We start from the raw sequence: 10,283 nt of genomic DNA, 5'->3' as shown, positions 1-10,283 counted from the left end.
TAGTGGGTAGGAAGGCCCAGTCTCTGTTAGATTAGAGGGTAGGAAGGCCCAGTCTCTGATAGATTAGTGGGTAGGAAGGCCCAGTCTCTGATAGATTAGAGGGTAGGAAGGCCCAGTCTCTGATAGTGGGTAGGAAGGCCCAGTCTCTGTTAGATTAGAGGGTAGGAAGGCCCAGTCTCTGTTAGATTAGTGGGTAGGAAGGCCCAGTCTCTGATAGATTAGAGGGTAGGAAGGCCCAGTCTCTGTTAGATTAGTGGGTAGGAAGGCCCAGTCTCTGATAGATTAGTGGGTAGGAAGGCCCATTCTCTGATAGATTAGTGGGTAGGAAGGCCCAGTCTCTGATAGATTAGTGGGTAGGAAGGTCCAGTCTCTGATAGATTAGTGGGTAGGAAGGCCCAGTCTCTGATAGATTTCACTCTCAGTGTCTGTACACAACACAGAGGTGACACACTCACAACACACACACACCCCTCACTCATACACACACAACACACACACACCCCTCACTCATACACACACAACACACACACACCCCTCACTCATACACACACAACACACACACACCCCTCACTCATACACACACAACACACACACACCCCTCACTCATACACACACAACACACACACACCCCCTCACTCATACACACACAACACACACACACCCCTCACTCATACACACACAACACACACACACCCCTCACTCATACACACACAACACACACACACCCCTCACTCATACACTCACAACACACACACACCCCTCACTCATACACTCACAACACACACACACCCCTCACTCATACACACACAACACACACACACACCCCACTCGTACATACACAACACACACCCCCCACTCGTACACACGCGCACAGCTTGTACCATAATGAGAGAGACAACATTAGCAGGAGGGTGACGCAACAAACAGAGACAGGCCTAGTTGGTCTAGAGGTCCCTGAATTCCCTCCAACGTAATCCCCCATGGTTAATAACACAAATCACATTTTATTTGTCACATGCGCCGAATACAACAGGTGTAGACCTTACATTGAAATGCTTACTTACAAGCCCTTAACCAACAATGCAGTTTTAATAAAGAATACACACAAAAAAACACAAAAAAATACAATATAAAATAATACGAATTAAAAGTAACAAATAATTAAAGAGCAGCAGTAAAAATAACAGTAGGGAGGCTATATACAGGCGGATGTGTTGTTACCTACCCTTACCACCTGGGGGCGGCCCGTCAGGAAGTCCAGGATCCATTTGCAGAGGGAGGTGTTTAGTCCCAGGGTCCTCAGCTTAGTGATGAGCTTTGAGGGCACTATGATGTTGAATGCTGAGCTGTAGTCAATGAATAGCATTCTCACGTAGGTGTTCCTCTTGTCCAGGTGGGAAAGGGCAGTGTGGAGTGCAATAGAGATTGCATCATCTGTGGATCTGTTGGGGCGGTATGCAAATTGGAGTGGGTCTAGGGTTTCTGGGATAATGGTGTTGATGTGAGCCATGACCAGCCTTTCAAAGCACTTCATGGCTACAGACGTGAGTGCTACGGGTCGGTAGTCATTTAGGCAGGTTACCTTAGTGTCCTTGGGCAAGGGGAACTATGGTGGTCTGCTTGAAACATGTTGGTATTACACACTCAGACAGGGAGAGGTTGAAAATGTCAGTAAAGACACTTGCCAGTTGGTCAGCACATGCTCGTACACGTCCTGGTAATCCGTCTGGCCCTGCGGCCTTGTGAATGTTGACCTGTTTAAAGGTCTTACTCACATCGGCTACGGAGAGTGTGATCACACAGCCGTCCGGAACAGCTGATGCTCTGATGCATGTTTCAGTGTTGCTTGCCTCGAAGAGAGCATAGAAGTAATTTAGCTCGTCTGGTAGGCTTGTGTCACTGGGCAGCTCGCGGCTGTGCTTTCCTTTGTAGTCTGTAATAGTTTTCAAGCCCTGCCACATCCGACGAGCGTCAGAGCCAGTGTAGTATGATTCAATCTTAGTCCTGTATTGACTCTTTGCCTGTTTGATGGTTCGTCGGAGGGCATAGCGGGATTTCTTAAAAGCTTCTGGGTTAGAGTCCCGCTCCTTGAAAGCGGCAGCTCTACCCTTTAGCTCAGTGCGGATGTTTCCTGTAATCCATGGCTTCTGGTTGGGGTATGTACGTACAGTCACTGTGGGGTCGACATCATCGATGCACTTATTGTGTGGTCCTCTGTAGCTCAATTGGTAAAGCATGGCGCTTGTAATGCCAGGGTAGTGGGTTCGGGACCACCCATATGTAAAAATGTATGCACACATGACTGTAAGTCACTTTGGATAAAAGCGTCTGTTAAATGGCATATTATTATTATTATTATTGATGAAGCCGGTTACTGAGGTGATGTACTCCTCAATGCTATCTGAAGAATCCCGGAACATATTCCAGTCTGTGCTAGCAAAACAGTCCTGTAGCTTAGCATCTGCTTCATCTGACCACTTTTTCATTGACCGAGTCACTGGTGTTTCCTGCTTTAGTTTCTGCTTGTAAGCAGGAGTCAGGAGGATAGAATTATAGCCAGATTCTCCAAATGGAGGGCGAGGGAGAGCTTTGTATGCGTCTCTGTGTGTGGAGTAAAGGTGGTCTAGTTTTTTTTCCCTCTGGTTGCACATTTAACATGCTGGTAGTCCCATGTAGCTCAGTTGGTAGAGCATGGCGCTTGCAACGCCAGGGTTGTGGGTTTGATTCCCATGGGGGGCCAGTATGAAAATGTATGCACTCACTAACTGTAAGTCGCTCTGGATAAGAGCGTCTGCTAAATGACTAAAATGTATATGTCTGGTAGAAATGAGGTAAAACAGATTTAAGTTTCCCTGCATTAAAGTCCCCGGCCACTAGGAGCGCCGCCTCTGGATGAGCGTTTTCCTGTTTGGTTATGGCCGTTATACGGTTAATTGAGTGCGGTCTTAGTGCCAGCATCGGTTTGTGGTGGTAAATAGACAGCTACGAAGAACATAGATGAAAACTCTCTTGGTAGATAGTGTGGTCTACAGCTTATCATGAGATACTCTACCTCAGGCGAGCAAAACCTCGAGACTTCCTTAGATGTCCTTCCTTAGATATTTAACCTCATAATGTAGAGATAGTGTTGTGTAGGGTAGGCTAAATAGTGTTCAGCCCTGTCCCTCTCTGTCTCCTGTTCTATCTGTTCAATACTGCTTCGGATCCGCCATGTGTAATGGACTCGACGGTTCTGTCTGGTAAAAAACAGAGACAGCAGTGACCTCTGGTGACCGACCCAGGAGCATGCTCTCTGTCTGGATTCTCCTGCGCTGAGGGCTAAGGCTTTTTGTCACCTGTAGACTTTTTCCCCAAAAAAAATAAAAATATGAAAAGGTCTTGAAAAAGCTTTCGGACCGAAACGTTGACTACATTAAAGGTGTAGAGATAGTCGTGTGTGCGGGAGTAATTTTTTATTCTACAATGCGTATTTTTGCATTAACCCCCATTAGCGCCACAAATCGGATAAGCTTGGTAGCTAGCCTTCTAAAGACCGGTTGTAACACACCCGATCAAACACATGGCAAAATAGTTTTAAAAAAATGTAATAACTATTCAGAATCAGAATCTAGAAACATCTCTGCAAGGCGAATTCAAATCGATGTAGACGTGATGACGTCTCCCCTAAGAACAGCACGTCGGCTGGGTGAAGTTTTCGTCGGGAATCCTGGTCTGTCATTGGCCGAGCCGTCTGTCCATCAGACTCAGTAGGCCGGGCCTGGAGGAACAGGTTGAGACGTTACAAGCTGCAAAATCAACGAACGGGATACACAGCGGTTACACTACGAACACAAACTGGTGGGTACATCAGTGTTCAGTGTTGTGTTTCTGCGGTTTAAACGCTGTATTTTGTTGTGTTTACCGAGACTGAGCGGCAAAACAAATATTTCCGCCCGCTCATCAGCAGACGGCGCGATGAGTGCATCCGGGAGTCAGGAGAGGAAAGCAAAGCGAGTCTTTTTTTTTCTATAAATACTGTTTATAATGGGTCTGTTTACAGGCGACACTGGGTTACTATGTGGATGATCAGAATTCCTTCATTGCTTTTAAACTGAACCGCATTTTATGTACTGTTTTCTTATGTTATGATGATTCCCACGGGGGGGTATGAAAAAAATATATATATAATATATGCATTCACTAACTGTAAGTCGCTCTGGATAAGAGCGTCTGCTAAATGACTAAAATGTAAAATGATGTGTTATAATGTTTTATGTTATGATGTCTTATTTAATATATATATATATATATATATATATATATATATATATATATATATATATATATATATATATATATATATATATATTAACCTTTATTTAACCAGGTAAGCCAGTTGAGAACAAGTTCTCATTTACAACTGCGACCTGGCCAAGATAAAGCAAAGCAGTGCGATAAAAACAACAACAACACAGAGTTACATATGGAATAAACAAAACGTACAGTCAAAAACACAACAGAAAATATATATACAGTGTGTGCAAATGTAGCAAGTTATGGAGGTAAGGCAATAAATAGGCCATAGTGCAAAATAATTACAATTTAGTATTAACACTGGAGTGATAGATGTGCAGAAGATGATGTGCAAATAGAGATACTGGGGTGCAAATGAGCAAAATAAATAACAATATGGGGATGAGGTAGTTGGGTGGGCTAATTTCAGATGGGCTGTGTACAGGTGCAGTGATCGGTAAGCTGCTCTGACAACTGACGGTTAAATTTAGTGAGGGAGATCATAACATAACTGATTAACACCCCCCCCACCAGTGTATCTAATGTAACAGTGTATCAGCTGATTAACACCCCCTCCCCCCAGTGTATCTAATGTAACAGTGTATCAGCTGATTAACACCCCCTCCACCAGTGTATCTAATGTAACAGTGTATCAGCTGATTAACACCCCCTCCACCAGTGTATCTAATGTAACAGTGTATCAGCTGATTAACACCCCCTCCACCAGTGTATCAGCTGATTAACACCCCCTTCACCAGTGTATCAGCTGATTAACACCCCCTCCACCAGTGTATCTAATGTAACAGTGTATCAGCTGATTAACACCCCCTCCACCAGTGTATCTAATGTAACAGTGTATCAGCTGATTAACACCCCCTCCACCAGTGTATCTAATGTAACAGTGTATCAGCTGATTAACACCCCCTCCACCAGTGTATCAGCTGATTAACACCCCCTCCACCAGTGTATCTAATGTAACAGTGTATCAGCTGATTAACACCCCCCCCCCCCCAGTGTATCTAATGTAACAGTGTATCAGCTGATTAACACCCCTCCCCCAGTGTATCTAATGTAACAGTGTATCAGCTGATTAACACCCCCTCCACCAGTGTATCAGCTGATTAACACCCCCTCCCCAGTGTATCAGCTGATTAACACCCCCTCCCCCAGTGTATCTAATGTAACAGTGTATCAGCTGATTAACACCCCCTCCACCAGTGTATCAGCTGATTAACACCCCCTCCCCCCAGTGTATCTAATGTAACAGTGTATCAGCTGATTAACACCCCCTCCACCAGTGTATCAGCTGATTAACACCCCCTCCACCAGTGTATCAGCTGATTAACACCCCCTCCACCAGTGTATCTAATGTAACAGTGTATCAGCTGATTAACACCCCCTCCACCAGTGTATCTAATGTAACAGTGTATCAGCTGATTAACACCCCCTCCACCAGTGTATCTAATGTAACAGTGTATCAGCTGATTAACACCCCCTCCACCAGTGTATCAGCTGATTAACACCCCCTCCACCAGTGTATCTAATGTAACAGTGTATCAGCTGATTAACACCCCCTCCCCAGTGTATCTAATGTAACAGTGTATCAGCTGATTAACACCCCCTCCACCAGTGTATCAGCTGATTAACACCCCCCCCCCCAGTGTATTTAATGTAACAGTGTATCAGCTAATTAACACCCCTCCACCAGTGTCTCTAATGTAACAGTGTATCAGCTGATTAACACCCCCTCCACCAGTGTATCTAATGTAACAGTGTATCAGCTGATTAACACCCCCTCCCCCAGTGTATTTAATGTAACAGTGTATCAGCTAATTAACACCCCCTCCACCAGTGTATCTAATGTAACAGTGTATCAGCTAATTAACACCCTCCACCAGTGTATCTAATGTAACAGTGTATCAGCTGATTAACACCCCCTCCCCCAGTGTATCAGCTGATTAACACCCCCTCCACCAGTGTATCTAATGTAACAGTGTATCAGCTGATTAACACCCCCTCCACCAGTGTATCTAATGTAACAGTGTATCAGCTGATTAACACCCCCTCCACCAGTGTATCTAATGTAACAGTGTATCAGCTGATTAACACCCCCTCCACCAGTGTATCAGCTGATTAACACCCCCTCCACCAGTGTATCTAATGTAACAGTGTATCAGCTGATTAACACCCCCTCCCCCAGTGTATCTAATGTAACAGTGTATCAGCTGATTAACACCCCCTCCACCAGTGTATCAGCTGATTAACACCCCCTCCCCCAGTGTATTTAATGTAACAGTGTATCAGCTAATTAACACCCCCTCCACCAGTGTCTCTAATGTAACAGTGTATCAGCTGATTAACACCCCTCCACCAGTGTATCTAATGTAACAGTGTATCAGCTGATTAACACCCCCCTCCCCCAGTGTATTTAATGTAACAGTGTATCAGCTAATTAACACCCCCTCCACCAGTGTATCTAATGTAACAGTGTATCAGCTAATTAACACCCCCTCCACCAGTGTATCTAATGTAACAGTGTATCAGCTGATTAACACCCCTTCCCCCAGTGTATCAGCTGATTAACACCCCCTCCACCAGTGTATCTTATGTAACAGTGTATCAGCTGATTAACACCCCCTCCCCCAGTGTCTCTAATGTAACAGTGTATCAGCTGATTAACACCCCCTCCACCAGTGTATCTAATGTAACAGTGTATCAGCTGATTAACACCCCCTCCACCAGTGTATCAGCTGATTAACACCCCCTTCCCCCAGTGTATCTAATGTAACAGTGTATCATCTGATTAACACCCCTCCACCAGTGTATCTAATGTAACAGTGTATCAGCTGATTAACACCCCCTCCCACCAGTGTATCTAATGTAACAGTGTATCAGCTGATTAACACCCCTCCCCCAGTGTATCAGCTGATTAACACCCCCTCCACCAGTGTATCTAATGTAACAGTGTATCAGCTGATTAACACCCCTCCACCAGTGTATCTAATGTAACAGTGTATCAGCTGATTAACACCCCCCTCCACCAGTGTATCAGCTGATTAACACCCCCCTCCACCAGTGTATCAGCTGATTAACACCCCCTCCCCAGTGTATCAGCTGATTAACACCCTCTCCACCAGTGTATCTAATGTAACAGTGTATCAGCTGATTAACACCCCTCCACCAGTGTATCAGCTGATTAACACCCCTCCACCAGTGTCTCAATGTAACAGTGTATCAGCTGATTAACACCCCCTCCACCAGTGTATCAGCTGATTAACACCCCTCCACCAGTGTATCTAATGTAACAGTGTATCAGCTGATTAACACCCCTCCACCAGTGTATCAGCTGATTAACACCCCCCTCCCCCAGTGTATCTAATGTAACAGTGTATCAGCTGATTAACACCCCCTCCACCAGTGTATCTAATGTAACAGTGTATCAGCTGATTAACACCCCCCTCCACCAGTGTATCAGCTGATTAACACCCCCTCCCCCCAGTGTATCTAATGTAACAGTGTATCAGCTGATTAACACCCCCCCCCCCCAGTGTATCTAATGTAACAGTGTATCAGCTGATTAACACCCCTCCACCAGTGTATCAGCTGATTAACACCCCCTCCACCAGTGTATCTAATGTAACAGTGTATCAGCTGATTAACACCCCTCCCCCCAGTGTATCTAATGTAACAGTGTATCAGCTGATTAACACCCCCTCCCCCCAGTGTATCTAATGTAACAGTGTATCAGCTGATTAACACCCCCTCCCCCAGTGTATCTAATGTAACAGTGTATCAGCTGATTAACACCCTCCCCCCAGTGTATCTAATGTAACAGTGTATCAGCTGATTAACACCCCCTCCCCCAGTGTATCTAATGTAACAGTGTATCAGCTGATTAACACCCCCTCCACCAGTGTCTCTAATGTCAACAGTGTATCAGCTGATTAACACCCTCCACCAGTGTATCAGCTGATTAACACCCCTCCACCAGTGTATCTAATGTAACAGTGTATCAGCTGATTAACACCCCTCCACCAGTGTCTCTAATGTAACAGTGTATCAGCTGATTAACACCCCCTCCACCAGTGTCTCTAATGTAACAGTGTATCAGCTGATTAACACCCCCTCCACCAGTGTCTCTAATGTAACAGTGTATCAGCTGATTAACACCCCCTCCACCAGTGTATCAGCTGATTAACACCCCCTCCACCAGTGTATCTAATGTAACAGTGTATCAGCTAATTAACACCCCCTCCACCAGTGTATCTAATGTAACAGTGTATCAGCTGATTAACACCCCCTCCCCCAGTGTCTCTAATGTAACAGTGTATCAGCTGATTAACACCCCCTCCACCAGTGTATCAATGATTAACACCCCCTCCACCAGTGTATCAGCTGATTAACACCCCCTCCACCAGTGTATCTAATGTAACAGTGTATCAGCTGATTAACACCCCCTCCACCAGTGTATCAGCTAATTAACACCCCCTCCCCAGTGTATCAGCTGATTAACACCCCCTCCACCAGTGTATCAGCTGATTAACACCCCCTCCACCAGTGTATCTAATGTAACAGTGTATCAGCTGATTAACACCCCCTCCACCAGTGTATCAGCTGATTAACACCCCCTCCACCAGTGTATCTAATGTAACAGTGTATCAGCTGATTAACACCCCCTCCACCAGTGTATCTAATGTAACAGTGTATCAGCTGATTAACACCCCTCCTGAAGTCTAGGTCACTGGTAGTAACACTGTTACAGACAAATAGATTGATTGATTGATTGATGGATGGATGGATTGATGGATGGGATTTATTGATTGATTAACTGTGTGTGTGTGGGTCCCTGTTTCCTCCGTAGGAAGGGCTGAGTGCAGCGTGGGTGCCCAGGGATAGGCTGTCTGATGCTGGGGAACAGGGTGGCCGGTCCCCCCCGGTTATGAACCAAACCAAGGGAGGCCTGGTCATCTTCAGCGCCAACTCACACCCCTCCTCCAGGGAGCTCAGCGAGAGAATCGGAGAGTCAGTACACACACTCTGTCTTTTCATTGGTCAGCTCTCCCTGTGCTTCTCTTTTCATTGGTCAGCTCTCCCTGTGCTTCTCTTTTCATTCGCTGTCCCTTCCTCTGCTCTTTTTTTCATTGGCTATGTCTCCGTTGTGCAGGCGTCTGGGGGTGGAGCTTGGGATGGTGCAGGTGTACCAGGAAGACAACAGAGGTGAGGATCTGACCTCTGATGACCCCTGACTTCTGACCTGTGTGAATAGCTCTGATAGAAACACTGCAGCTAACCCCTAGCCCCTAACCCCTAGCCCCTAAACCCAAGTACCCTAACTCCTAACCCCTAGCCCCTAACCCCTAGCCCCTAACCCCTAGCCCCTAACCCCTAGCCCCTAACCCCAAGTACCCTAGCCCCTAACCCCTAGCCCCTAAACCCAAGTACCCTAACTCCCTAACCCCTAGCCCCTAACCCCTAGCCCCTAACCCCTAGCCCTAAACCCAAGTACCCTAACTCCTAACCCCTAGCCCCTAACCCCTAGCCCCTAAACCCAAGTACCCTAACTCCTAACCCCTAGCCCCTAACCCCTAGCTAATGGTTCTGCCAGTCATTGTATTGAGGCAGGAGGGTGGGAGGGAGGGAGGGAGGGAGGGAGAGAAGCTAATGGTTCTGCCAGTCATTGTATTGAGGCAGGAGGGTGTGAGGGAGAGAGGGAGGAGGGAGAGTAGCTAATGGTTCTGCCAGTCATTGTATTGAGGCAGGAGGGTGTGAGGGGAGGGAGAGAGGGAGAGTAGCTAATGGTTCTGCCAGTCATTGTATTGAGGCAGGAGGGTGTGAGGGAGGGAGAGAGGGAGAGTAGCTAATGGTTCTGCCAGTCATTGTATTGAGGCAGGAGGGTGTGAGGGAGGGAGAGAGGGAGAGTAGCTAATGGTTCTGCCAGTCATTGTATTGAGGCAGGAGGGTGTGAGGGAGGGAGGGAGAGTAGCTAATGGTTCTGCCAGTCATTGTATTGA

The 10,283-nt window shown here is 46.3% G+C and overlaps 1 long non-coding RNA gene across 1 annotated transcript; it reads left to right on the top strand.

Annotated features, from left to right (window-relative positions):
• The first annotated feature begins 3,679 nt into the window (after positions 1-3,679).
• On the top strand, positions 3,680-9,501 carry LOC123490425. The gene is made up of 3 exons (XR_006660949.1): positions 3,680-3,837; positions 9,134-9,294; positions 9,437-9,501. It is a non-coding gene; the product is annotated as an uncharacterized LOC123490425 (long non-coding RNA).
• Positions 9,502-10,283: the final 782 nt, after the last annotated feature.

The sequence above is a fragment of the Coregonus clupeaformis genome, unplaced genomic scaffold (genome assembly GCF_020615455.1).
Source record: "Coregonus clupeaformis isolate EN_2021a unplaced genomic scaffold, ASM2061545v1 scaf3927, whole genome shotgun sequence".
NCBI classification, from domain to species: domain Eukaryota; kingdom Metazoa; phylum Chordata; class Actinopteri; order Salmoniformes; family Salmonidae; genus Coregonus; species Coregonus clupeaformis.
Note: the sequence above shows the minus strand (reverse complement) of the source record. Positions and strands in the feature narration are given on the sequence as shown.